At 45.2% G+C, this 6,682-nt stretch overlaps 1 pseudogene across 1 annotated transcript; it reads left to right on the forward strand.

Moving 5' to 3' along the window:
* The first annotated feature begins 2,752 nt into the window (after positions 1 to 2,752).
* LOC311266611 (transcription factor Jun-like) lies at positions 2,753 to 6,106 on the forward strand (annotated as a pseudogene). Its single transcript has one exon. The product of its transcript is annotated as a transcription factor Jun-like (transcript).
* Positions 6,107 to 6,682: the final 576 nt, after the last annotated feature.

Raw genomic sequence — 6,682 nt, forward strand, 5'->3', positions numbered from 1 at the left:
CTTTCACTTTTACCAAGATAATATTTTTAACACAATATCTTTACTTTTACTCAAGTATGACTTTTGGGTACTTTTTACAACACTGCATTTAGGATAATTCACCATGTGAGCATAATAAAACCTAAATAATGAAGGCATTTGAACTTCTTTTCTACAAGACAAGGCTTCAGGATCCACCAGTAATGCAAAGCTCTTGTCGTTTCAATTAAAAGCCACAAATCAAAACACTCAGTGAACCAACATATAGGACACCATGTCTGTTATTATCAATTCTTTATTCAGTCAACAAGCTGTTTCCATGGCAGACATTTTGACCTGTCGTAGCGGCGGAAGCACATGTAGCTAATGACAGTAAGCCCTGTTATTAATCAGCATGCAGCGCTCCAGAGCTGGAAAACTACGAGGTATGCAGCCATTGTCACTGTCATTAAGTACACCTCTGCTTTCCTTGTAATAACGTTGAAACATCCTCTGTAAAAAAGATCTCTTCATGTGCAGCGTACATGAATTACTGATCACTCTTGAATGAATATAGACAATTTACTCCATTAGATGATAATATGTTAGAGTAGTGTCATGGAACAGCTGCAAAATGGGCTGCGTGAGACAACAACCTGCCATCAGAGACATCTGACCTGTCAAACCTTCTCGTCTGCATCCCGCCCGGTCTCTTTACTCCATTGTGTTCATTTCTTAGAGGAGATCAACAGCTGTCTAAAGGAAGTGGAGCTGACTGTGATCAGCGTGTTTGGACCAGGAATGATCAGCAGAGATGGAGTACAGAGAAAAACCGAGCAGCACGACAGGAAGAAACAGATGGTCTTCAACAAACACTGCACGGACAGTGTTTGAAATCTCATCCGTCTCCCCCCTTACTGCTCAGTGTGTGTGTGTGTGTGTGTGTGTGTCCCTCTGGTCCACGCCTGAAGGTAATCAAAACTTTTCTCTGTTGATACATCAACACATGCATATATAGTCTTTCTCTTTGTGTTTTGCTTTCATGAAAAAGGGGGAGTGTTTCCATGGACCCTGGGCTGTCCCACCTCTGGACAACAACAGCAGGCCTGTTGGGAGGAGGCAGGCAGGACCCAGCTCCTGATTAGAAAACTTCATGCAGTGGAAACAGCTGGCCAGGGCAGGGAGGAGGAAGGAGCCCTGTTATCTAAAAGCGACCCCGTCAGGCCAGCGGAGGGGAAAAGCTGACGGAGAAACAGGAAGCACGGCCAGGGCACAGCGGTAGTTGGAGAGGAAAATACTCCTCGGTGGGGCTGAACACAGGTGTACAGAGAGCGACGAGGCTCAGAAAGTTATCTGAACACTGGAAGAGGAAAGAATGAAAGAAAGCAAAAGCTGAGGCCCTGCTCGCCTTTGTCACGGCTGTGCTATTAGACACAAACTAAAGCATTCCAGCGCTGGATTTCCACTTCAGGGTGTCAAATACTTCCAAATGGGTGTTGCAGGGCCGTGTTGTGAGGACAACATGTCATCTCAAGAGTGTTGACCTCAGGCAGCTCTGGTTCTCCCAGGCTGTCTGGGGCTGTTAACTTATTTATAGTTGGCTTGAGGAGAACATGTTGAATAATACAATGGGGGAGGCCAGACAGACTGGACTGCTGCAGCTGTACACAGCCTTCAGTCATGAGAGCAGCTTCACATTTACCTCAAAGGCCTTTTTAGAAATCAACCACAGAATATGATGAATATCTTAGATCTCCATGTGACTTAAACACTCCCACACACTTAGATCGAGTTCATTTATCGGTGCTTTGTATTTAATGCTTTAAATTCTGGACATTTAGACTGAACTGTGGGCTGATGAGACTGAACTTTATTCATCCAAAAGGTTTACGTGTTCCTCTGTTTTCATCAGTGATGGAATGTAACTAAGTACATTTACTTGAGGACTGTAGGCAACTTAGGTACTATTTCAGGTACTTGCACTTTACTTCAGTATTTCCATTACTACTTTACACTTCCACTCTGCTACATTCTGGGGAAAAAAATATTGTACTATTTACTCTACTACATGTATCTGATAACTTAAGTTATGAGTTACTTGCATGCTGCATCAGAAGCAGTAGCACATTTTAAAAAAAATGTTTTGATCAGCAATTGGATTAAAAAAAACACTGAACCTGACGATCAGAAAACGCTAAATATGGGATTCTAAGTGCTGTATCGTAGGCAACTGGACGTGTTTCAGTTTGTTGAAGACGTTTCACCTCTCATCATCCAACAGGCTTCTTCAGCTCTAACTAACTGGAGGGGAGCTGCAGGCTTGGAACCTGATAATCAGCCTGGTCAATAATGAGTCCATCCAAAGTAGTATTCGAAATACTTATATATGTATTAACATTGTCAGTCTTCATGTTATTTTACTGTGTATGTATGGATTTATAAATACACATATGTATATGTACATATGCTGTGTGTATATGTTGAGATGAGCAATGTATCGATATCATACAGTTGTCGTGATATTCTGTGACAGTACCAGTAGTCATCGCTACACAAAAAAAATCACGATATTTGATTTCATTCCTCACATTTATGAAGGGATTTTGTGGAGACTTCAAAATATTAATATTAATACTAATATAGATATAAACTGTGTCACGTTGTAGTAAAAACAAATTGCAATGTTATATTAGGGCTATATTGCCCAGCCCTATGTACATACATATATATATATGTGTGTGTATTTATATCATCTCTATGTAGCATTTATTTATACTGTTTATGCTTTTAGCAGTTCAATATTTAAATCCACCAGTTTTCTTTCAATCAGGTGGAATATTCTGCTGTTGTTTGTAGCATTTATGCTCGGTTACAATGTAGCACTAGGCACATGTAGACATCTTATGTCTGTTTCTAGTAGCAATTCTATTTATAAAATGCAAACACATATAGTAGTATAGTTATCACTCATAGTTTAAGTTTATTTTCTATATTTTATATCTTATTTTTTTAGTATATGTTTTCCCTACTCTTATCTCTTATTGCCTTCTCTGTTTACTTCAGATCAAAACGTCTCTGTAGCGTGACATTTCTATTTTAGAAGGAGCAACTGTAACGTACACATTTCCCCTCGGGGATCAATAAAGCACTTCTGATTCTGATGTTTGAAATGCAGTTTATTGCTCAGCCCTATTCAATAATGTTAATTAATTATACTTCTTCCGATGACAAGCATCCCACGACCTCTTATATAGAGTTTATAGTCACAGTTTGACCTGCGTTGGCCTAAATGCACATGTATTTTCATTCCCACAACAATTTATGTTTGCTCATCTCTATGTAGCTTTTCTTCCTGATATCTCTCACTGTAAACTGTGTTTGGCCCTTTATGTAAGTCATAGCCTCATTTCCCGTACGAATCCTCTTCTTCCTCTCTCTCTGCAACAACCAAGAAAAACACTTCAAACATACACGGTTGTAAAAAGACAATCTGAACACGTTGTGTTCCTCACAACAAAGCAGAACCTCCTGGTGCAGGTGTGACCTCATTTTCTTTCTTCTGTCTTTAGCCCTTTTCACCAGTCTACCAGCCGACAGCTTCACTCTCTGAACTGCTACATCTTCATTCAACCAGGCGGTGAAGACTTCATGTGTCTGCATTTTCATAATGAGGTCATCACTTGAATGTGTTTGAATCTGTGAAACTTCACATTCTGATCGAAAACACCCCAGTGACAGAATATTGATTATGAGCTGTGTGTTAATGAAGGTTATAAGCTGTGAGGAGCAGCCCTCACCTCAGGATGGGTAACTAATAATTGAGCGGGTAACTAAATATTCAAAAACACTACGTAATCCCAGAGTACATTGCTCCACTGTCTGCATTACCTAATCCCATAAGCCATCGCGGGGGGGCGGGGATATGGCCAGTTGTCAGAGCAACCTGCATGTCATTAGACATACCCCGCCTTCCAAATCATCTTCAGCCAATCGGAGGCCGTAGAAATGACATCATTGTTATTTTCAGTAGAGCTGCAGCTTAGAGGTGGATAAAGTTCGTCTCCACGTTGGAAGTGATAGAAAGTATTATCCCTGTCCGGACCGCGTTTCTGTGTTTTGGTGAAGGAGGAGAAATCTCAGCGGATACTTGAGGTGTGAAAACAGAGAGTCTCGGCTGCGGGGGAAGTCCGGTTCGTGTTGATGATCGCGAGGATCACAAGAGAAAAGTTTTCTCAGGACGCGAAGTTGTCAAGTGAGTTGAACTTCAACAATAGGCGGACTCTACCGCAAGACAGTCGAGAGACGAGCGAGGCACGGGACGTATGTAGACAGTCGATCTGGGACTTTTTCCCCCTTCTTTTTAATGAGAATAGACGTCCCTCAAGGTGATAAAAACTTTATGTCCAGGAAAATGGAAGCGACCTTCTACGACGAAGCCGTGGGTGCTTCCAACTCTCAGCATGACGGGACGACAGTGTACGGGTTCAACCCGAAAACCCTCAAACAGACCATGACCCTGAACCTAAACGACCCGAAGAACTTCAAACCCGGGCTGAGCTCCAAGGCGCTGGACATCCTCACGTCCCCTGATGTGGGCTTGCTGAAGCTGGCCTCGCCTGAGCTGGAGAGGCTGATCATCCAGTCGTGCAACGGGCTGACGACTCCCACCCCGACCCAGTTCGTCTGTCCCAAGAACATCACCGACGAGCAGGAGGGGTTCGCCGAAGGCTTCGTGAGGGCACTGGCCGAGCTGCACTACCACCAGCAGGGACCCGTCGTCCACCCCGACGCGCAGGCCGGCGCGACCACCAGCATGGCAGCCGCCTCTGCCGCGTCCGAGAGCGGCGGGATCCCCTACAGCTGCACGGTGCGCACCGAGCCGCCGGAGTACACAAACTTGGGCTCTTTCAGCCGAGGTGTGGGCTCTGCGTCTGCACCTGCCAGCGAGAGGCACCCAGCTATGTCCTACCCATCCGCCCAGCAGCCGTCCCACAACCACATGGAGCACCAGCTGGCGGCGGCGGCGGCGGCGCAGCACTCGCGGCTACACGCGCTCAAAGAGGAGCCGCAGACGGTGCCCGAGATGTCCGGCGACACCCCGCCGCTCTCCCCCATCGACATGGAGAACCAGGAGCGCATCAAAGCGGAGAGGAAGCGCATGAGGAACAGAGTGGCCGCGTCCAAATGCCGGAAAAGGAAGCTGGAGAGGATCTCCCGGCTGGAGGACAGGGTCAAAAACCTGAAGAGCCAAAACACGGAGTTGGTTTCCTCTGCCAACGTCCTCCGGGACGAGCTGGCGCTGCTCAAGCAAAAGGTCATGGACCACGTTAACAGCGGCTGCCAGCTCATTTTGACGCAGCAGCTCCAGGCTTTCTAGACTGCCAAGGGGAAAGAAAACCAAGGGACGATTCTTGGGGACCAAAATGCAGCTTACAGTGGGCTTGTTCCGCTTGGCGGTGGGGGGAGGGGGGAGTCCATGTGTCTCATTTCATTTTTCCACCAAAATTATCCGCTCAGGCTGCATCCACTGAATCTGTGCAGACAAAGAGCAGAGGACGGAGGCTGGGAAAGTTGTTGCGCGCAGCTCAGAGGGGGACATTCGCTCCAAAACACGCCTCTGACGGGACTTGTTAGATATTTCAGGCACTTTTTTTTGTCTTTTTTCATTCAAAAAAACCACAACAGGAAATTCAGTCGGGCAGCACGGCGACTGATCATACGTTCAGATCATTTTTTTTTTTAAAGTAACTCTCACGTAGCCAGGACAGCCAGAGCCTGCGCGGGGATCAGATTGCAGACGGGCTGAAACACAGGCCTGTCTTCCACCATGTCAACTAGCAGTTTATGCGTTATAGACTTAAGTCAAGCACTGAGCATCCCACCAGCGACTATACAGTATGTACAGAGTAACACTAACATAAAAAAAAAATAAAGTCTCACACCTTTTTACGCAAGGACTCTTCTAGGTGTGTGTGTAGCAGTTTACTGACAAAACCTGCCTTACTTTCTTAACCCTTCTGTTCATACAAGTTTGTGATATAGGTGTAACTAACGTTAGACCTGAAATAACACTTTGTAATAATATTTGTACGCTGTATTTTGAGCACTTCCGAACTGTAAATACGACAAAATAAAATGTTGGACACGCGTGGTGTGTTTGTACCTTTCTGAATAATGTCACAGCTCATTACTCCAAGTGTTTGTTATTGGAGGAACTGGGGCGGACGGGATACTGAGTCACCGGCGCAGTGTGTGCGAGTGTGTGCGTGTGGCGCTCGTAATGGTTGGTGAGGCTGCGCGGCCGCCCATTGGACGGAGAGGTGTCGGAAGTGAGGCGCACGCTTCCATATATGGCAAGAGGCCCTTCAATGCGCACTGGGACGGGCGTGTGTGTGAATCACCGTCTTCCCACTACAGCTGGTGACTCCTAGAAGAAACCTATGAGGCATACGCAGATCTGTTTACACACGTCAGGAGTGTGTAGAGGGACAAAGGAAATGTTTTGATCGAGGGCAGACACTACAGGTGGAAACAGCAGGGGTATTTGACTTCTTCGTTCACAGTAGTGGGGAAAAAATACACATGTAGATGCTTATTTTAGCTCAGATTTCTCTTCTGGCCGTTATCAAATTAGTGGGCTGATTTTAATATTCAAACAAAATATCAGAAAACTTGTAGTAAAAAAATAACTGTCTTAAAGGTATATGTAGGATAATAGCCAGCT

This window comes from Pagrus pagrus (assembly GCF_965226575.1).
Source record: "Pagrus pagrus genome assembly, chromosome: 12".
Lineage (NCBI taxonomy): Eukaryota > Metazoa > Chordata > Actinopteri > Spariformes > Sparidae > Pagrus > Pagrus pagrus.